The sequence below is a fragment of the Callithrix jacchus genome, chromosome 11, assembly GCF_049354715.1.
Source record: "Callithrix jacchus isolate 240 chromosome 11, calJac240_pri, whole genome shotgun sequence".
Lineage (NCBI taxonomy): Eukaryota > Metazoa > Chordata > Mammalia > Primates > Cebidae > Callithrix > Callithrix jacchus.
The window spans coordinates 110764880-110788424 of record NC_133512.1 but is presented as its reverse complement, the minus strand read 5'-3'; the positions used below and the strand labels follow the sequence as shown (position 1 = coordinate 110788424).

The window sequence follows — 23545 nt, the reverse complement described above, 5'->3', positions numbered from 1 at the left end:
ACTAGGGCCTTTATTTCTCAGAATATCATGTATTGGTGCAGAGATTATGGTCTACCTAGCCATGACATCTTAAGTGGATGTTGAGAGGAGTAAGGAATGGGAAGTGATAGAAAGCAGGACATCAGAATCATCTGAATAACTTTTTCTAAATACCATCTCCATCTGCCACACTCACGCCTGGAGCTGTCTCTCAAAACAGTTAGTTAAATAAACAAAAAACAATTTGACCAAAGGCAAAAAGAAACAATACTGATATTTGTCTCCTGCTTACAGATGCATTTTTAAATTGAGTGATAAGAAAATCTTTATTGCCTTTAAAATCCCAGCATTGAGAAGGAAAAATTGAGCTCTGCAATCCACAAATACTTATTTTAGCTAATAATGTTACCTTTAAGCCTCATTATTGGGAGACAGGAGAAATGGGTTTCTTAACTATGGTTCTTTTGCAGAATAGCATGAATCTGGTTCTGGTGACAGTCTTGGTTTATGCTTTCCTGGGGAAAGGGGATAAGCCAGTGTTCCTTCTACAGCATAGCCAGAACTCACACAGAAATTCTACAAAGAAAATGCAGAAAAGGCAAATTCATTTGTTTCTACTGAACAGGAATGCAGCCACTAAATGGTAGCACTCTCTGTGTTAATAATTTTCATTTGCCATTTCTAGATTTGACACCTCAATGATTTCTCAAGCAGAACAAAAAACTCATTTTAATGCAAACAGCATTACCTTTTTAGACAAGGCCATAGTTCATTTCTAGAGTCAGCCCACAATTACAGTGGTAGGTCATAAGCAAAAGCTATTTAGTTTGCTAGGAATATCCATTAGAGAATGAATAATGTGGCCAGAAATGAACACCAAAAAATAAAAAGAAAAAAAGAACTGGAACCAAACAACTCCTTCAACTTCCATCTGTTTCTGGCTTAAGTATTAGGAAAAGATTAAGATGCCAGAAACATTGGAGGTGGCTCTCAAACATTAGCTCGCATTGGAAAAATTCTGTGGAGGGCTGCTGCAACTCATAGGTCCCAGAGATGCTAATTTAAAATATGAGGTGCAGGCTGTGAACTTCATTTCTAAGAAGTTCCCAGATGATGTTCATGTTGCCGTTATTGCGATTACACTGGGAGACCCACCAGTTTAAAGAGCTACAGCTGTGTTGCGGGGGGGTGGGGGGGCCTGATCTTAGTAAGAACATAGGTCACACCTGTTGAAGACAGCGTTTGCTAAAATTCTCTAATGACAATTATTGCTGGGTAGGAATTACTGCAACAACACGTCCTTTCTATTCATCTTGTAATGAGACACATTTTTCCCTTTAACTATAGCTCAGAACTCTCTTAGTCATTTATGTGGTGGTGGGATGTGGGATATATTAATAGAAGTAACTTCCCATTTCCAGTTCTTATTTTTATACAAAAGCTCTAAACTTGTCTCTTCTTTCCCATCCTGGTACCTTCTGAATATAACGATACTTAGACTCTTTCGTGCCTTCTCTGCTGGAGTAAGGGAGCATGTGTCCGTAGATTTTTCTTGTTTTGTAGCCTCTTGATGATATCTTCAGTAAAATACCTCTCATCCCCTTAAAACTCTGACATCCTACATTCTCCAACATGTGTGTTCTGTGAATCAATTGAAAAGAAGTTTCATTAGTGACTTCTAAATGCAATGTTTGCCATCCTGCTGCTTGCATTCCGAACACAGTAGTATCTGGAAATGTTTATTGGCGACTTCACTTCAAAATTCCAGAGCTGTATCACTTATTTGCTTTAAATACCATAAAACTAACACTTAACTGTTGATTACAGCACAACTATTGATGGCATAACACAACTACTTGATGACAATTGAACTGTACACTTAGCATCCCCCATCCCTTTCCTGCCACATCAGGTGAAGGGCATTACCTTGCTAAATACACAGATATTTACCCTCAGAGGAACCCACCACCCATTAGTCTTTGTTCTAGCAGTAAGATGGCAAGCCATAGGGGACGAAATACCAGTTATTTAAATCAATCATGGGAATCAAATTCTTTACCAGTGATTTGTCTAGGGGAAAACATCTGACTAACTTTCATTAGCTCCTGAAGGAATTTTGAGGTTTCTGTGAATTAATTTTCTCTCTCAGAAAAAGAGTGTAAACACAACTCTTTTCTCTCCATTTTCTTTATTTCTATTTTGGTTACTGCTTGATACAGTTAGGCTCCATGTCCCTACCCAAATCTCATCTCGAATTGTAATCCCTACACGTGGACAGAGGGAGATGATTAGAAACGGGGCAGTTTCTTGCATGCTGTTCTCGTGATAGTGAGGTCTCACGAGATCTGACGGTTTTATATGGGGCTCTTCCCCCTTCACTTTTTGCTCTCTCTGGCCTGCTGCCACGTAAGATTTGCCTGCTTTGCCTTCCACCACGATTGTAAGTTTCCTGAGACTTTCCCGGCTGTGCAGAACTGTGAGTCAATTAAATTTATTTCCTTTCTAAATTACCCAGTCTCCGGTATTTATGGCTGTGTTAAAATGGACCGATAGACTGCTGTGTAAAGATGTGATGCTTGCAACCACTGTAGCCATCTTGTGACCATGAGGGAAAGAAGAGGTAATTCTGGAAACGCTCACTTAAAGGCCCAACATTTCTGAGCCGTTGAATCACCAACTGCCTAACTTTGGACATCTTTTTGAGAATATATCATTTACTTAAGTCATTAAGTTTTTTTTTCCTTTTAATAATATAATTTGAATGAATTCTAACTGATCATATGAAAAGTACATCAGGTCTTTGTCAAAGAGCAAAAGCCCTGGTTTCTTATTTTCTGGGCTTGTTTTGGAGACTGGAGTCTGCTTCCCCAAAGGAATAAAACTAACCCTTATGTTTTGATAGGGAATCCGATGAATGACTCTGGGACAGAGCTCACCAACGAAAGTAAAAATTTTGGCTTTCTTAAGCTCTAATTAGTCTCACCTGGTTCACAGCCACCACCAAAACTGCCCAATTGATTTTTTAAATTACCAAATGCTATGGCAATTGCCATAATGTTATGACCCTGCTAATACAATGTAGTGTGGCTGAAATGCAAAGCACTCTCTGGAAAGGAGAGGAGAGAGGCTTTTGGTTGAGCTGGATCTGAATTTTCTGTCCTATTTGCCTTCCCTGGGGATGAGGAGGTCCAGTGGCGTTTGGCATGCTAGTTTGTTCCAGATCGTCAATATGTTGCTATAGTGTTAGGACACTTAGCTCTGGAGATGCCCTTTTGAAGAGGCTGTTGCTCAAACAGCCTTTGACTTAGTATTTTGGCCGTTTTTGGATGAAGGGTAAATATTCTCTAGCCAAGGACTGTTCCCCAGCTGGGTGAAATGTGTGTTCTTATTAGACCCTTCAATTTTGTTCTTCTACCTTGACAGAGCCTGAAGTTTTTGTCACTGGTCTCTTTTAGGTTTAGAAGTTATATATAGAAGATACTGTGTGTGAACGTGAGACTGGGGTGAATTTGGGGATGTCCATTTTTTCTCTGCAGACAGCTGAATGACAATTTATTCAGATTAAGACTTTGAGGCCATGCTAATGGACTCATTTCCTTTAGGTTGGTTGTGCTTTGTAGAGCCAAGGACGAATGATTTGATTTTTAAAGAAAGTCTGGAACATATGCCAGTCGATGCTATGTGGTTCTTCAAAAATGTAGTGTACGGACTTGGAGAAAACAATATGATTTTCCCCATGTTATAACAATAATTAGGTTCAATACTAGTGATGGTGGTTTAGGTTTTCTTATCACTGACTCTCAGACTCACAGGCCATATACCTGAACCTTGGGCAGAGGACCGAAGTTCCCATACCTGTCTGATCAACAAAATGAATTAGTAATCTTGTTAAACTACAAATTCATAAATTCCACCTTACAGCGACTAAATCAGACTCACAGCATGCTGGAGAACTAGCTTGAGGAATTATTCTTAGAATTTAGATTTATTTTTCTGTGATTCTGTGATTCTTTTTCTCTGATATAATAGTTCTTTTGTCCCTGATTCTATAGACAGATCCTGGGGAGTACATAATCTCACATGACCTCTTTTTGTGGGAGTCCCAATCTGTATGATGCTTGGAGTATTGTCCCTCAGTCCCACAGCTCTATGTCCTTCTCAAAAGACCCCTAGAAGCAGAGGGAGATACAATGGAATTAAAGTTAGAAAGTGGGAAAAAAAGGCACATTTAGGGAAAAGTGAGTAACTGAGGTGGATATACAAAAAGGTAGTGAGCGGTGTTCAGGTGGGAAATATACCAATTTATTGTTTGTAGAGAACTTTCAATGTGATGCTGAGGTTTTAGCCTGGAAAACAGAGTATTGATGAAGGTTTGAATAGTATTCAGGAATTTGGAATCATTACTCAGTAGCAAAGTATATCATTTGTTCAAGTGGAGGGTGATTGGTAAGGGAAACCAGTGTGGTTCACTTCAGTAATCCAGGCCACCTGTAATGGGACAGCAACTGAGGTGACAGAAAACAGGGAACACCCGAAAGAATGAAAATGGAAAGAGGCAAAGGTGAGTGGCATAAAAAAAATTTAAAAATTCCGTGACTCAAATTTCTAAACCTTCTGTTTCTAGGGCAATGGAAGGCTATTAAATGAATTGGAAAAGACATTTCATTAGGGAGAGAAAAAAAGTTTGGTTTTAAGCATTATTACAGGTATACTAGCAATACAGAGGTGCCTCACAGGCTATTGTGGAAGGAGGTTATACCTGGAGAGTAAGTTTTATTCTGAATTTTGTGCCTGGCACACAATACTTTATTTTTGAATGACCAGTAGGACTTGGAGAGAAAGGTCAAAGGCTTTTAAATGAGTTTATTTAAGTGATTGAACTTTGGCATAAATTAAAATGGTTTTATTTTTTCTAATCATCATGTTTAAACATTCTCTGGATCTAATTTCCATGTCCCTGGATGATATCTTTTTATGCATTTTATATTTTCTAATCATTTGGTTATTAGAACAGCCTCATTTTTGTCATTAAAACTCTTTTAGATACTAAAGTACAACCTTGTGCTTTACAAGTTGAATCTCATATTTAGATCTTTCCACTTCTGGCCTCTTCTGACTCTCAGGGGTATGTGCAAAAGGAGTATAATCTGCCAACGTTTTCTCGTCTTTTACTCTTCCTCTCTCTGCCTGATTTCCAAGTCTGTGAGATAATCCGTTGTTGGGGGAGGAGATAATATAAAATATGGATAACAGAATAGATGGATAATAAAAAAGAAGCTAAGGTTTGCTGGGCTGATATTTTATGTAGTTATCTGTATAGTAAGCACCGCCCCCAAAAGGTGGCTGTCTTCCGATCACATTTTTGGATGATTCTGTGGCCTTCCCTTTGCAACGATGTTTCCTTTAAACAGTTTTGTGACATGGACAGTATACTCTGTGACTGACTAGTGTCTACCCCACTCAGGTCCTGCCCAAGCAAAGCTTTCCAGCCTGTACCCACAGTTCACCATTGCCAACCAACATCTTCAGAAGGTGTGTGTAAGATGGTCTGAGCCTGACTTTATATATTTTGCTATTTCAAGTAGTGGAAGTACACTTCAAATGCCATCTCTGCCTGTCTTGCCATTGGGCTGCTCCAGAGACTTCCTCCACTCAGAACATTCCATGATAGAAATTGCCACCAGTATCTATGATACTGTTTGTCCCCAAGTTTGAGTATCAGACACACAGCTTTCACAGTGTGTGAGCTTAGGCCTGTGAGTTTCTGAAGTTCAAGCTGCCTCTGGGAAATGAGGTGTCAGTTCCTTTCCCTTACAGACTGCCTCCACCTCTCTCCCCTCACCTCCCCATTATCTTGAAGAGTGGTCTCTTGAAGCAACTGTCACTTGGCTTGGAAGAAGGTGGGAAAAAATGTAGCAAAACATCCTCCCCAGACCTGTGTTTTCCATGACTTTCAGTTAAATATCTGTGTGCTCTCTCCATAAGGCTGAAGGTAGTCGGAGGATGACGTTAATCCACGTTGCACTGAAAATCCTGTGGGGATACGTTTACTAATTTTTATTTATAATAATGAGATACAAGTTGTCTTTTGCTCAAAGCTTTAGCTGAAAATCTGAATACCAGTAAAAACCTGCTCAATGTCCTAGTATATGTTTATTTAACCTACATCATTTACTGGTTCTATAAGTGCCAGATATTGTTCGCAGTACTCAAGATCACAAACAAGGTCTTTGCTTTCACTGAACTTAACTTCATTTTGGAGAGTGGAGGGAAGTTAGGGGAAACAGACAATGAACAAATTTAAAAAATAGCAAGTTCACATTTATGTTAACTATGCAGAGTTAAAACCAGATCTACTAGGTGGCTGGATGATTCACCTGGATTTTGTGAGGCAGCTACAAAGGAGGAGAGAGCTATTTAGTGTCAATATGCATTCCATATTTTGAGGCCTTAAGGATAGAAAATTAAGTGGAATCTGCCATCTATTAGTATAAATAAAGTTTTTTGTTTTTTTTTTCTTTGAGACGGAGTTTCGCTCTTGTTACCCAGGCTGGAGTGCAATGGCGCGATCTCAGCTCACTGCAACCTCCGCCTCCTGGGTTCAGGCAATTCTCCTGCCTCAGCCTCCTGAGTAGCTGGGATTACAGGCACGCGCCACCGTACCCAGCTAATTTTTTGTATTTTTAGTAGAGACGGGGTTTCACCGTGTTGACCAGGATGATCTCAATCTCTTGACCTCGTGATCCACCCACCTCGGCCTCCCGAAGTGCCAGGCCTAAATAAAGTTTTATTTGAACACAGTCACTCTCATTTGTTAATATATTGTCTATGGCTGCTTTCATGAAACAGTTGCAGATTGAGTAGATGAGATTGAGACTGTATGACCTGCAAGTCCCAGATATTATCTCTTTGGTTCTTTTTAGAAAAAGTTTGCTGGACCCCTGCTATAAGAATAAAATGCGGCCAGATGTGATGGTTCACGCCTGTAATCCCAGCACTTTGGGAGGCCAAGGTGGGTGGATCACAAGGTCAGGAGTTCGAGACCAATTTGGCCAATATGGTGAAACATCTGTCTCTACTAAAAAAAAAAAAAAAATTAGCCAGGCATGGTGGCAGTCACCTGTAGTCCTGGCTTGTTGGGAGGCTGAGGCAGGAGAATCGCTTGAACCCACAAGGCTGAGGTTTCAGTGAGCCGAGAATGCACCACTACACTCCAGCCTGGGTGACAGAGTGAGACTCCACTTGGAAAAAAAAAAAAAAAAAAAAAAAAAGAATAAAATGCATCATATCACGCTTTATACATTAAGCATACATTAACCTACCAAGAAAGGGTTATTTTTATTCTTCAATGAGTTAGTCATATTTACATATTTATTCCTGCTGTCCATCAGTTCATCCTAGAATTATTAATTCTGATGTGTAGTTGCTTCATATTGATTAAAATCACATATTAAACCTGTTTATTGAATAAGTGTTGGCAACCATGGGAATTTGCCTGGCCCACATATTGGGTATAGTCGGCTTCTCAGTAAGGCAGAGTATTGATTTAAATGATCCAGAGCCTATCACAAATACCAGTGCACTCTCACAGCATGGTTTAGGATCTCACTAATAAAGCATGCCTATTCTTATGGTCCAGCATTTGACTTCCTGCTATTTGTCTGGCTCCCATGAAATGTTTTTAAATGTTTTGTCTTTCTAATTTGTGTCCTTTTACAAAATGCTTGTCAAATATTGATTCCCTTTCACAATGGGGCCTGGATGCAGCTGACAGTTGTTTTGTTTCACGACATTGATTCATGCAGCTCCTGCTGCTGCCAAAGAACTTCTTTGTGTACCAGCTTCATACATTGATTTCAGTTCAGGGTTGGGGACAGGGTTTGTTTAATGGCTGCAGCTGGGGGATATTTTTCCTAATATGAATTGTACTGCTGTAGACCGTTTTAATCTATCATCTCAATGCCTTCCAAGAATGTCCTAATTGTGGTAACTCAAGAACCTTGTTGGGGAAGACATAATAACGCTCTTTCTTTTGTATGGAAGCAAACAACCAACCAGGTAAATGAGTTTGTCCAAGTTCATGTAGGGAGCTCTCAGGTATCCCAAAAATAAGGCATCATGTGGTGCTATTTCTTTCTATCAAATATGCAAATGTTATCTGCTTTTTTGTGATCCCAGTTGTCTCTCTCTTCATAATTTCCACCATCCCACTTCTTGTTAAGGAATTTCCTGTTAGTATTTACCAATTCCTCCTACATATTCTGGACCTTTCTCCTGATGTGACCCCAAACTCTATTGTTTTTACCAATTCTTATACTTTTTATTATTACACTATTTCCATGGGGATTTCAAGATACATTCAAATAGTCATAGGTGTCCATTTTGTGTCACGTTACAAATATGAGCCCTCAGTCCCCTGTCTTTGCTGACAGTCTAAGGCATGACCAGATTAACCTTAGCATTCATTGTCTCTGCTCTTATTTTCTCTCTGGTACCCTTGTTATTTTACCATTATTGGACTTAATTTGTATTTTATGAGTTTATGTGCTTTTCCCTTATTCTTTTTCTTCTTGCCTCTGATAGATTCCACAATTACCTGTTTTATGATCTATATTCTTTCACACGCTCTTGTACATTTCCTGTCTTCTGGACTTCTTACTTAGTGTTGACTGTCTATCTCAACCACACAAAGTAAAAGAGTTTGCCTGAACCTCAGAATCATCTTCATGCCAACAGGTTATTCCACTCTCCTGTAAGTTAGAGTCTTTTTTGGGGCTTTTGTCCTCACTTTTTTTTTTTTTTTTGAGGTGGAGTTTCGCTCTTGTTACCCAGGCTGGAGTGCAATGGCGTGATCTCAGTTCACTGTAACCTCCACCTCCTGGGTTCAGGCAATTCTCCTACCTCAGCCTCCTGAGTAGCTGGGATTACAGGCACGCACCACCATGCCCAGCTAATTTTTTGTATTTTTAGTAGAGATGGGGTTTCACCGTGTTGACCAGGATGGTCTCGATCTCTTGACCTCGTGATCCACCCGCCTCGGCCTCCCAAAGCACTGGGATTACAGGCTTGGGCTACCATGCCCAGCCACACCTACTCTAAAATTGACCACATAATTGGAAGTAAATCACTCCTCGGCAAATGCAGAAGAATGGAAATCATAACAGTCTCTCAGAGCACAGTGAAATCAAATTAGAACTCAGGATTAAGAAACTAACTCAGAACTGCACAGTTTCATGGAAACTGAACAACTGGCTCTGGACTATTGACTGGATAAACAATGAAATGAAGGCAGAAATAAAGATGTTCTTTGAAACCAAGGAGAAAGAAGATACAACGTACCAGAATCTCTGGGACACATTGAAAGCAGTGTCTAGAGGAAAATTTATAGCAATGAATGCCCACATGAGAAGTGAGAAAAGATCTAAAATCGACACCCTATCATTAAAATGGAAAGAGCTAGAAGAGAAAGATCAAAAAGAAATAACTAAGATCAGAGCAGAACTGAAGGAGATAGAGACACACACACACAAAAAAATCTCAAAAAAATCAATAAATCCAGGAGCGTTTTTTTAAAAAAGATCAACAAAATAGATCACTAGCCAGATTAATAAAAAAGAGAGAAGAATCAAATAGATGCAATAAAAAATGATAAAGGGGATATCACCACTGATTCCATGGAAATACAAACTACCATCAGATATTACTACAAACAACTCTATACACATAAACCAGTAAACCTGGAAGAAATGGATAAATTCCTGGACACTTGCACCCTTCCAAGCCTAAACCAGAAAGAAGTTGAAACCCTGAATAAACCAATAACAAGGGCTGAAGTTGAGGCAGCAATTAATAGCCTACCAACCAGAAAAAGCCCAGGTGCAGATGGGTTCACAGACGAATTCTACCAGACATACAAAGAGGAGCTGGTACCACTCCTTCTGAAACTATTCCAAAAAATCCAAAAAGAGGGATATTCCCCAAATATTTTGATATTCCCCAAATCATTTTATGAGACCAACATCATCCTGATACCAATACCCGGCAGAGACTCAACAGGAAAAGAAAACTTCAGGCCAATATCCATAATGAACATAGATGTAAAAATCTTCAATAAAATACTGGCAAACTGATTGCAACAGCACATCAAAAAGCTTATCCACCACCATCAAGTAGGCTTCATCCCAGGGGCGCAAGGCTGGTTCAACATATGCAGGTCTATAAACATAATCCACCACATAAACATAAACAAAAACCACTTGATTATCTCAATAGAGGCAGAGAAAGCCTTTGACAAAATTCAACATCCCTTTATGCTGAGAATTCTGAATAAACTAGGTATCGATGGAACATATCTGAAAATAATAAAAGCTAGTTATGACAAACCCACAGCCAGCATCATACTGAATGGGCAAAAACTGGAAGCATTCCCTTTGAAATCTGGCACTAGACAAAGATGCCCTCTCTCACCACTCCTATTCAATATAGTATTGGAAGTTCTAGCGAGAGCATTCAGGCAAGAAAAAGAAATAAAGGATATTCAATTAGGAAAGGAGGAAGTCAAATTGTCTCTATTTGCAGATGACATGATTGTATATTTGGAAGACCTCATCGTCTCAGCCCAAAATCTCCTGAAACTGATAAGCAACTTCAGGAAAGTCTCAGGATACAAAATCATTGTGCAAAAATCACAAGCATTCCTATACACCAATAACAGACTTAAAGAGAGTCAAGAACAAACTGCCATTCACAATTGCTACAAAGAGAATAAAATACCTAGTTAATGCCAAAAATTTTTTTTTTAAAGCCAAACAGTGGATTCACTACTTTCTTAGCCTCCTGTTTCTTTACAACAGCAGGGCTGGAGCCACCTTCTTCCCCTTGGCCTTTTTTCCTTTCGGCATCTTGGGCAGCGGGAAGAGAGCTTTCTAATAGTTCTTCCATGATTCTGCTGGATTTGCAGTAGAATCCAGTAGATTCTACTGAGAATATGGAGAGGTCTTGATTTGGATCCAGTGATGGCATTAACAGTTCTCGTCTTTCAGAACAGCTCTAACATTGTGAAGACCGGGTAGACACTCAGTCTAAGTTGACATCTACTGAAAATTTGATCTTCTTCCTCTTCTTGGGAAGCAGCAGTCCCAGCATGGAGCCCAGGTTAAACTGGGCTGAGATGTGGCCCTGTCAAGTCCCTGCCCCAGTTGGGAACAGCTCATGGGGGCCAGTCGACTTTGCCTGTTAATACCCTGCTGCGGATTTCCTGGCTTCAAGTGCCAGAAAGTCATTCACTAGGTAAAGAAGATGTCCTGAAAATATACCTGCTGTCTCAAGGAAGTCTGGATTCGAGTCCAGCTCTCTGAGAAACCCTCTTCTGAAATCAGCTGAGGATCCCAACCTCTTGCCAGGTCTCAGCTACGAGTGACTATTAAACACCATATGCTAGAGGGGTTTGCCCTTAAGTCCGATTGTTCTTAGAGCCGAGCTGTTAAACATGAGTTCCCACAAGTCTGAGACTTCCAACACCAGACAAGTTCCTGGTTTCCAGTGGCTTCCAAAGGGTTCTCAGACATCCTGACTTTCTCAAAAGCTCCATATGATCAGATTCCCTGTCTATATGACCAATAACTCTTAAGTACTGTGTTAACTAGGTACTTTGTTAACAAGTAACAAAGGAGGTAAAGGACCTCTTCAAGGAGAACTACAAACCACTGCTCAACGAAATAAAAGAGGACACAAACAGATGGAGAAACATTCCATGCTCATGGTTAGGAAGAATCAGTGTCGTGAAAATGGCCATACTGCCCAAAGTAATTTATAGATTCAACACTATCTCCATCAAGTTACCTATGACCCTCTTCACAGAACTGGAAAAACCACCTTAAACTTCTTATGGAACCAAAATAGAGCCCACATAGCCAAGAAAATTCTAAACAAAAAGAACAAAGCTGGAAGAATTATGCTACCTGACTTCAAACTATACTGCAAGGCTACAGTAATCAAAACAGCATGGTACTGGTACCAACACAGAGACCTAGACCAATGGAACAGAACAGAGGCCTCAGAGGCAACACCACATATATACAACTATCTGATCTTTGATAAACCTGACAAAAACAAGCAATGGGGAAAGGATTCCCTGTTTAATAAATGGTGTTGAGAAAACTGGCCAGCCACATGCAGAAAACAGAAACTGGACCCCTTCCTGACATCTTACAGTAAAATTAACTCCAGATGGATTAAAGACTTAAACATAAGACCTAATACCATAAAAACCCTAGAAGAAAACCCAGGCAAAACCATTCAGGACATAGGCATAGGCAAAGACTTCATGACTAAAACACCAAAAGCATTGGCAACAAAAACCAAATAGACAATGGGATCTAATTAAACTCTAGCACTTCTGTACAGCAAAAGAAACAATCATTAGAGTGAACTGGCAACCAACAGAATGGGAAAAAAACTTTTGCAATCTACCTATCTGACAAAGGGCTAATATCCAGAATCTACAAAGAAGTAAAACAGATTTATAGGAAACAAACCCATTCAAAAGTGGGCAAATGATATAAACAGACACTTTTCAAAGGAAGACATTTATGAGGCCAAGAAACATATGAAAAAATGCTCATCATCACTGGTCATTAGAGAAATGTAAATCAAAACACAGTTAAAATGGTGGTCTTTAAAAAATCTGGAAACAACAGATGCTGGAGAGGATGTGGAAAAATAGGAACACTTTTACACTGTTGGTAGGAGTATAAATTAGTTCAACCATTGTGGAAGAGAGTGTGGCGATTCCTCAAGGACCTAGAAATAGAAATTCCATTTGACCCAGCAATCCCATTACTTGGGTATATATCCAAAGGATTATAAATCACTTTATTATAAAGAAACATGCACATGTATGTTCATTGTGGCACTATTTACAAAGAAAAGATCTGGAACCAACCCAAATGCCCATTGATAGACTGGACAAGGAAAATGTGGCACACATACACCATGGAATACTATGCAGTCATAAAAAATGATGAGTTTGCATCCTCTGTAGGGACATGGATGAATCTAGAGACCATCATTCTCAGCAAACTTACACAAGAACAGAAAATCAAACACCACATGTTCTCACTCATAGGCTTGTTTTGAACAATGAGAACACATGGACACATGGAGGGGAGCCTCACACACTGGGATCTGTTGGGCAGGAATAGGGGAGAGACGGGGGTTGGGTAGGGAGGTCGGCGAGGGATAATATGGGGAGAAATGCCAGATATAGGTGATGGGGGGATGGAGTCAGCAAACCACATTGCCATGTATGTACCTCTACAGCAATCCTGAATGTTCTGCACATGTACCTCAGAACCTAAAGTGCAATTATATATATATATATGGAATCATGCAGTATTTGTCTTTTTTGACTGGCTGATTTCACTTAGCAGAAGGTTTTTAAGGTTCATTCATGTCGTAGCATATGTCAGCATTTTGTTCCTTGTCAAGACTGAATAATATTCCATTACATGCACATCCTATCCATTCATTCATGAATGGACACCTGGGTTGCTTCCATATTTTAACTATTGTGAATCATGTTGCTGTGAACATGGGCATACAAATGCATTTATGAGATTCCACTTTCTATTATTTTGGGTATATACTCAGAAGTGCAATTTATGAATCAAATGTTAATTCTATTTACAAATTTTTAAAGAAACTACCATACTGTGTTTCACAATAGCTGTATTATTGTACCTTCCCACAGCAGAACACAGGGCTCCAATTTCTTCATATCCTGGCAAACACTTGTTATTTTTTGTGACTTTATTTATTTATTTAATAGTAGCCATCCTAACAGGTGTGAAGTGATGTCTCATTGTAGTTTTGCCTTTCCCTAATGATTAGTGATGTTGAGCATTTTTTCATGTGCTTATTGCACATTTGTATATCTTCTTTAGAGAAATATTTATTTAAATTCTTTGCCCATTTTTTAAATTAGGTTGTTTTTTGTTGTTGAGTTTTAGGACTTCTCTTCATATTCTAGATAAAAATCCAGTAACAGATATATGATTTGCAAATATTTCCCGCATTCTATTTATTGCCTTTTTACTCTGTTAATGTTGCCTTTTGATTTACAAAATAGAGAAAAATAACTTTGTACATCTGGTAGAATTTGGCTGTGAATCTTAATAGGTCCTGGCTTTTTTTGGTTGGTAGGATATCAATTACTGATTCAATTTCAGAGCTCCTTATTGATCTGTTCAGAGAATCAATTTCTTCCTGGCTCAGTCTTGGGAGGGTGTATGTGTCCCGGAATTTATCTACCTCTTTTAATTTTTCTGGTTTGTGTGTGCAAAGGTGTTTGTAGTAGTTTCTGATGGAAGTTTTAATTCTGTCATTTCTGTGTTTATTTGGATCTTTGCTCTTATTTTTAGTCTAGTTGCCTGTTTTATTAATTTGTTTGTAAAACCAACTCCTGGACTTGTTGATCTTTTGAATGTTTTTTCATGTCTCAATTTCCTTCGGCTTGGCTCTGATTTTTCTTATTTCTCAATTCTGCTAACTCTGGGGTTGATTTGTTCTTGCTTCCCTAATTCTTTTGGTTGTAAAGTTGGGTTGTTAATCGGAGATCTTTCTAAACTTGATGTGGGCATTTAGTGTTATGAATTTCCCTCTTATCACTGTCTTAGCTATGTCCTAGAGATTCTGGTATGTCATATCTTTGTTCTCATTATTTTCAGATAACTTCTTGATTTCTACCTTAATTTCATTATTTGTCCAATACTTATTTAAAGAGCATGTTGTTTAATTTCCATATAATTGCATGGTTTTGAGCTGGTACCATTCCTACAGAAACTATTTCCAAAATCTGACGAGAAGGAACTCCTTCTTAAATTATTCCATGAGGCCAGTATCTTGATACCAAAACCTGGCAGAGACACAATAAAAAAAGAAAACTTCAGGTCAATATCCTTGATGAATGTTGATGCAAAAATCCTCAACAAAATACTTGCAAACCAAATCCAGCAGCACATCTAAAAGCTAATCCAGCACGGTCAAGTAAGCTTCATCCCTGGGATGCGAGATTGGTTCAACATACACAAATCAATAAATGTAACTCATCAAATAAACAGAACTAAACACAAAAACCACATGATTATCTCAATAGATGCAAAAAGGCTTTTGATACAATTCAGCATCAATTCACATTAAAAACTCTTAATAAATTAGGTATTAAAGAAACATACCACAAAGTAATAGTAGCCATATATAATAAATCTACTGCCAATATCATACTGAATGGGCAAAAGCTAAAAACATTCCCACTGAAAGCCTGCACAAGACGAGGATGCCCTCTCTCACAACTCCTATTCAACATAGTATTGGAAGTTCTGGTCAGGGCAATCAGGCAAGAGAAAGAAATAAAGGTATTCAAATAGGAAGAGAAGAAAGCAAATTATCTTTATTTTCAGATGATATGATCCTGTATCTAGAAAACCCCATTGTATCAGCCCCAAAGCTTCTTAAGCTGATAAGCAACTTCAGCAAAGTCTCAGGATATGAAATCAATGAAATTGTTAACATTCCTACACACCAATAGGCAAGCAGAGAGCTAAATCACGAATGAACTCCCATTCACAATTTCTATAAAAATAACCAAATACCTAGAAATACAGCTAACAAGGGAAGTGAAGGACCTCTTCAAAGAGAACTACAAACACTGCTCAAGGAAATCAGAGAGGACACAAACAAATGAAGACATTCCATGCTCCTAGACAGGAAAAATCAATATTATTAAAATGGCTATACTGCCCAAGCAATGTACAGATTTAATGCTATTCGTATCAAACTACCAACAACATTTTTCACAGAACCAAAACAAAGAAAACTTTTGAAAACTCATATAGAAATAAAAAGGAGCCCGAATAGCCAAGGCAATCCTAAGAAAAAGGAACAAAGCTAGATGGATCACATTACCTGACCTCAACCTATATTACAAGGCCACAGTTACCAAAACAGCATGGTACTGGTTAAAAACAAAACAAAACAACAACAACAAAAACAGGCACATAGACCAATGAAACAGAACAGAGAGCCCAGAAATAAGGCAATACATCTACAGCTATGATCATCTGATTTTTTGACAAAGCTGACAAAAACTAGAAAAAGAAATAGGGAAAATATTCTGTATTCAATAATTCAATAACTGGTGCTGAGATAACTGGCTAGCTATATGCAGAGGATTGAAGCTAGATCCCTTCCTTATACCATACAGAAAAATTAAGATGGATTAAAGACTAAATATAAAACCCAAAACTATAAAAACCTTGGAAGACAACCTAGGTAGTATTTTCCTGGACAAAGGCATGGGCAGAGGTATCATGACAAAGAAACCAAAAGCAATTACAACAAAACCAAAAATCGGCGAGTGAGATCTAGCTAAACTTAAGAGCTTCTAAAGATCAAAAGGAAACTATCAATGGTAAACAGACGACATACAGGATGGGAGAAAGTATTTTCAAACTATGCATCTGACAAAGATTTAATATCTAGTATCTATAAGGGACTTAAATAAATGTATAAGAGAAAAACAACCTCATTAAAAAGTGGGCAAAGGACATGAACAGATGCTTCTCAAAAGAAGACATACATGTGGCCTACAAACATATGAAAAACAGTTCAATGTCACTGATCATTAGAGAAATGCAAATCAAAACCATAATGAGATACTATCTCACAGCAGTCAGAATGGCTATTATTAAAAATTCAATAATCAACAGATGCTTACAAAGTTGCAGAGAAAAGGGAATATTTATACACTGTTGGTGGGAGTGTAAATCCACTGTGGAAAGCAGAATGGCGGTACCTTGAAGAGCTAAAAGAGAACTAACATTCAACCCAGCAATCCCATTACTTAGTATATACCCAAAGAAATGTAAACCATTCTGCCATAAAGACACATGCACACAAATGTTCATTGCAGCATTATTCACAATAGCAAAGACACGGTATGAACCAAAATGCCCATCAAATGACAGATTGGATAAAGAAAATGCAGTACATATACACCATGGAATACTATACAGCCATTACAAAGTAATGAGATCATGCCTTTTGTGGGAACATGGATGGAGCTGGAGGCTATGTTCCTCAGCAAACTAATACAAAATCAGAGAACCAAATACTGTATGTTTTCACTTATAGGTGGGAACTAAATGATAAGAACTCATGAGCACAAAGAAGAAAACAACAAACACTGGGGTCTACTTAAGGGGGAGGAGGGAGAGAACCAGAAAAGATAACTATCGTGTACTAGGCTTAATACATGAGTGATGAAATAATCTGTACCACAAGCCCCCATGACATGTGTTTGCCTGTGTAACAAACCTTCACATGTACCCACAAGCCTAAAATAAAAGTTTAAGAAACATGGCAAATAAGAGGTTATAAATGGCAGAAAACCCCAAAATTAAAAAAAAAATCATGCAGTAAGTCTAACTTTTCTATTTTTCTTTTGTTGCCTCTGCCATTAGTGTCATATTCAACATCACTGCCAAATCCAGTGCCATGAAGACTTGCCTTGTTTTCTTCCAGAATTTTGTAGTTTTGGGATTTAGATATAAATATCCATTTTGAGTTAATCTTTTTGCATATAGCTTCACTCTTTTGCATGTGTAAATCCAGTTTTCCCATTGGTTGAAAATACTGCCCTTTCCCCATTCAATGATATTGGCACCCTTGTCAAAAATCATTTGACTCTGTATCTGTGGATTTACTTCTTGGCTTTATATTCTAGTACATTGGTCTATATGTCTTTATGCCAGTGCCACATTATTTTGATTACTATAGCTTTTTAAAAATGTTTAAACCAAAAAGTATAAGTCCTCCAGCTTCTGTCTTCTTTTTCAAGATTATTTTGGCTATCTAGAATCCCTTGATATTTTTTAGAAACTTTAGGATGAATTTTTCTATTTTTGGAAAAACATTATTGAAATTTTGATAGGGATTGCATGTTCCTGGGTTTTAAGGGAACAGAAGAGCAAGAGATCTTTCCTCAATGTGTTTTGTTAGTGTTATATAATTTTGGAAATTCATGCTCAATAAAAGCCAATCCCAGCAGAGAATGATGACATTATTCACATACATCCTAGAAATCAAACAAAATATATAAAAATATTTATTATACACTTTCCAATTAATATGATATTTCAGTTATAAATGCATACCATGGAAAGTGTACTAAATTCAAACTTAGGTTTGCTAAAAAAATATTGTTAGTTTTTAAAAGAAATTTATTTTCTGTTTTTTGTTTCTCCATCCTCGAATCCTCTTTCTACACTGATTTTCACACTTATCTGTATAAAATGTGAATCTTAGTCTGTCATTGCTGTGAAATACTCCTTCTCTGGCTCATTTCCTGAATGTTGAGGTTCACACTTTATACAAGTGATGCAAACTCTTCATAATCTGACCAGAATTGTTTTACCTTCCTTTCCTTAGAATGGCCTCTCCATCTCTCTCTTGCCTCTCCTCCATACCTTCTAACGTAGGAGGCAGCACTCACTCATCTGCCAGAATTCAGTCTACGCATCACACTCTCTGCTTTTCTTATAGCCCCCTTCTCTGCCAGAGAATTGACCATTGTTTCCTTTCCACTAAATCAATGTGAATACAGGATGTATGACAAGGTTCTTCCCTCATCTGTAGGTAAATTTTCATTATTTAATGAGAAGACTTGAGCCAGGTCTCAGCCCTCAGATATGGACATTAAAAATTTTGAGATTCCAACTAAATATTTGAAATGAATAAAACTATGCGCATCCAGTCCCTATGATAAAATTCAGTGCTGTATGGGATATAGACAGATAGTTAAAGTCAAACCTTCTTGGTTTAGCATTTTTAGTCTAGCAAAACATCTTAAACTGGAACTTAAATAATTGCACTACAATGTAAAATATGTTGTATCTAAACTGCACATTTGTTCATTACAGTCTCTGATTCTTATCTTCTGTTTAAAACTAGCTCAATAACACTGCCAATATCATGGGCTATACTCAACTGATGCTACCGTCCTTTGGAAACTTATCCTAAACAAGGAGCACATGAAAGCAAATCTTATTTTTCATGCTGACAATATTAGATGTCTTATACCCTTAGACAAAGTAGTGGTCTGAAATCAATATTGCTATTTTAAATGCTAAAAAGGCTCTATTTTGTCCTAATTATACATCGATCACATAGTGATTTATAAAACTTTGAAAAATAAAACAATATAAGTGGTAGAGAAATAAATTATCCTAGAACTATTTCTAACCCTATTCCTCCAAAATAGCATGTTATCTTTTGGGTACATTTTCTTATATATTTCCATCTATTGTCTTTCTATAAATTGCTTTTTTTAAAAAAACCTAGGAGATTATCTATCTATCTATCTATCTATCTATCTATCTATCTATCTATCTATCTAGATATATAATTTAGCTCCAATTCTGAATTCACACATAAAGACTATTGAAACTAGAAGAAACCAACAAGATTATCTCATTATTTATGTTTTATTTCACTAATAAGGAAACTTAGACTTCACAAATGTCACACAGTTTGTAAAGCACAGAACTAGTGCTTGGATTCTGATGTCATATATAAAACTAATTTCTGCTGTGAAATTTTAACACAGTTATAACACCAAAGTCTTGTTTGTATCAGTCATTTTGGGTTATTTTAGCTTTAGTAGTGGCATGACATGACTAAATGAATAAGCTTACACTGGAATAAGTATGTAGAATACCACTATTTTCTTTTCAGTGTACATTAGGTTTTATCAGATTTAATCATGTCATGCATTTGAACAATCTGGCAAAAATATCTCGGGTAATATAAAAGCAGAATTTGTCCTGATTGGGAGGAAAGTTCTCTATATTTCTTATTTTAACAAATTGCTAATTTAGTATGTTGGGGACAAAAGGGAAAAAGATTTCTTATTTGTAATGCTACACATTTCAAAACAAAGTTTAAAGGACTTGCTAGGGCAAGAACTCAATCATCTCAGAATAACGCTAATATTATTCTTTGTATTTCTTTGGTTTTCAAGTGCTGGCAGTAGCCTCACCTTTAGGTCAAGGAGTGACAAAGGAATAATGGAGGATAATAAACCAGATATGGCTAAAGTACTCCTGCTGGCTCAGAGTTTCTGATATTCTTCTTTAAATTAGAAATCTAAATCTACAGAGCAGAGTTTCCACTTTGACATACTGCTATGTAAGCCTTTTATTTCCACTCAAAAACTTTTAATATAATGACTACAATTTACTTGCCATGTTCTTTATCTCGATTCTTCCTTTCCCCATCATTTATACTTAGGTGTGTGTATATATAGAAGCTTTTTTCCTTCTAGTCACCCATCTGCTTCTTGCTGAGCTCAAAGTAGGTAACAACCACCTATCTGTGATCAAATGCTATACTTCAAGCCACACATCATGACAACAGTGAACATGCTAGGCAGGGGGAGGAAAAGGTGGCTAATTTCGAAGAATAGAAGTTGTGATTTGGACACAAATAGGTTGGTAATAATCCCTTAAAGTACCACCATTTGGAATAAGAACAAGAAAGGCGAACAAGCAGAGTGGTTATGATGAAGCATAGTTCTGATTTCAGACTCTCAGGGCTTTTTGAACTGAAAAGCTTCCCTTTTAGGGAGTGAAGGTTGTCTGGCGTGTATATGCACACCATCAACAAGGGAGGACCTCTGCCATTTTGGGATACCTGACCTGCAGATGAAAGTTTTTACATCTCTGGCTTTGATCTCCCTGTAATCCTTCCCTATTGGGCCCAATATAGATGAGCTACTCATTTTACATGGTTGCCCTCCTATTCTCTGCATAGGCATCTTAAACTACCATACCTCCACTCTGATCTCACTTGCTGTCAGCTCGCTGGAGCCACCAGACCTTTTATTCACTAAGATAAACATGTTTTACTGAAAACCTTCCTGATGTGGCAGATCTTTAGACTTTCTAACCAACCAGTTTAACTCCATAACCTTTCTGATATAGTAGGTGTGTTTTAAGTGACAGAAGTTTGGGACTGACTCCTACTTTGTCCTGGTACATGGCTATGAATTCACTGAAATATTCACTTTTTTTGTTGCCCACATTATTTATTTGACTTTCATTGAGCTTCCTGTCTATAAGTTACCTCATATTCATGTGTTATTTCCAAAATCCATTATTTTGACTTATAATTACACCAATGTAAATGCTATTACAATGATATTACACTGATTTACATTTATTTTATTTTAATATATTTTATATTAAAGATATTTTTGAATCAAATGAATATTGAATGCTCCCAGATCATGAAGGGGATACTCAGCAGCAGCTATCCTGACCATCTGGATTCTTGTGGCCATTTAGGAAGAGGATGTTGATTTCTTCTGGTTTTCATCAATGTGCCAGAAATAGGATATTTTACTGAGTGTCATGATTTGTGAGTCACTTAGGATCATCAGATCTATTTATCATACATTTGATTAGAGAGTTGTACAAGAAGTTTTAAAAACATATTTTACTTTAGACATTTTAAATGTATACAAAAATAAAGAATGGTATAATAAATCCAATATATCTACCTTTTATAATATATGTGAATTCAACAATTATCAGTGCATGGACAATCTTGTTTAGTCTATATCCCTACTCACTTTGCTTGAATTATATTTAAAGCAATATCAGAAATTATTTCCTCTATTTTGTTAGATAAATAAATAATATCTTTGACTGAAACCACAATATCACTTTCACAACTAAAAAGCAATAACAATAATTCCTTAGTATTATCAGATATCCAGATAATGTTTACATTTCCAGGACTGTCTTTTATATTGATTTATTTATCTCTCTTTCTTTTTCCTAATCTTCTGTTTTTCAATCAGGGTGCAAATAAAGTGTATCTATTGCAAATCGTTTGTATGCCTCTTGTTTCTCAAGGCTCTTCATCTTTATAATTTTGTGTTTTTTTTTTCTTGTTTTAATATATGGTTTTTGAAGAAATCATATATATTTCCCTTTTGGCTTGTAGAGTTTCCCACAGTCTGGATTTTTTTGATTGCATCCACATGGCATAGGCTATATTTTGCATATTTTTGTCCTTTAAATTTTCTATAATGCATTAGTTAGCTCTAGACACTTGATGAAATTTGAGTTCTATTAATTTACTTTTGCAAGATTACTTCATAGATGATACTCTGCTGTGTTCTTCCATTAGAAGGACAAGCCTATACCAAGTCAGAGCTGTGAATGCACTAAGTGCTTTTTCAGATGTCTGATATTAACCATTAACTCTTCCATTGTCACCTTAAAGGCATAAAACAATGTTCTTAGGCACAGCAAAAGAACAAAAGATTCACATAACTTATTAGATGAATACTGGAGCATTCAAACTACTCCAGGAACACTGGAACTTTTGAACCTAGAAGGTTCAGAAACTGGACATAAACAAAAGGGGGTCATGTATCAAAGCACATATGCATGTAATACAATGTTTGGTTCATTCTCTTTCTGTGATTTTTGCAGCCATTGATGATCATTGCATAGATTCATTAATCTACTAGGCATTGTATGATGGTCATATTTTGTCATTCATTTTCTATTTATTAGCTAGAATACTTCCCTAAAAAGAAATACACTTTCTTCAACTATTGATTTACCATGAAGTAAAGATATAAGAAAGTACGAATGAATGTACACCTTCCTCTCATATATCTTTTAAAAATAATGAGAGAATTCATTAGCATCTCCCAAAGGTGACCATTGGAGTGTGTATACTGTATTTGGAATCAGTATGCCAACATATTGAATATGTTTCAGTCCATTGTACTTACTATTTTTACTGGTGCTTAATGTGTCCCTTCTTGGGCCAGTAGTCATTTTGCCTGGCTCCTCAGTCCTGTCTACATGACTCTACTAGAATTCAATAATCTCATTGCTGCTGACATGCCAGAGTCATTTTTATATCAAGAGTGGTGAAGAAGTTGTAAACATAGAGGCAAATAGATCCAGCAGAATCAACCATTCAGAGTACCTTTCTTGAGGGAACAAGAGGAAGCACTTTCATGAAGTCACCAAATGATGTCACAATTTTGCTTTCTAAAATCCAAGAAAGAGAGCTACAGTTGAATATACTTGGCTTCACATTTAAAGATATGCAGCATGGAATTTTCCTGATGGACCTTTCTGGGATAATAGAATAGGTTGTACCACTAAGAAATATAACTGATAACAGCAATAATAATAATAACAATATGGAATCCCTGCCAAACACAGTAATGCTTTCAGAGTAAACATTGTTTCTGTTTTTTCCTTATGGCTCTACATTCAAAGTCCATAATAGTGACAAAATCTATAATCAGAGAGACAAGTATACATACACATTATGATAAAAATATCATGTCATATTTATACATTTGAACTTCCCATAGTGAGTAAACACACATTATCTCTATTTAATTACAAACTTTATGACAGATATTGAAGGAAAAGAATTGACTCACAGACTATGCTAGCTCGTTGTTTCTTTCTGG

The 23545-nt window shown here is 37.1% G+C and overlaps 2 long non-coding RNA genes across 4 annotated transcripts in view; both read right to left on the bottom strand.

The window, feature by feature from the left end:
* The window catches only part of LOC118143772 (uncharacterized), a 34656-nt gene extending 34091 nt beyond the window's left edge, over positions 1–565 (bottom strand). For all 3 annotated transcript variants that reach the window (XR_004728183.3, XR_004728184.3, XR_013523780.1), the window contains exon 1: positions 389–565. This is a non-coding gene — a long non-coding RNA (uncharacterized LOC118143772). The remainder of the gene's footprint in view (positions 1–388) is intronic.
* Positions 566–1206: 641 nt separating this feature from the next.
* LOC118143773 (uncharacterized) lies at positions 1207–23039 on the bottom strand. Its single transcript, XR_004728186.2, has 3 exons — positions 22847–23039; positions 4065–4148; positions 1207–1620 (listed from the first exon to the last, which is right to left on the bottom strand). It is a non-coding gene; the product is annotated as an uncharacterized LOC118143773 (long non-coding RNA).
* Between the last annotated feature and the right edge of the window lie 506 nt (positions 23040–23545).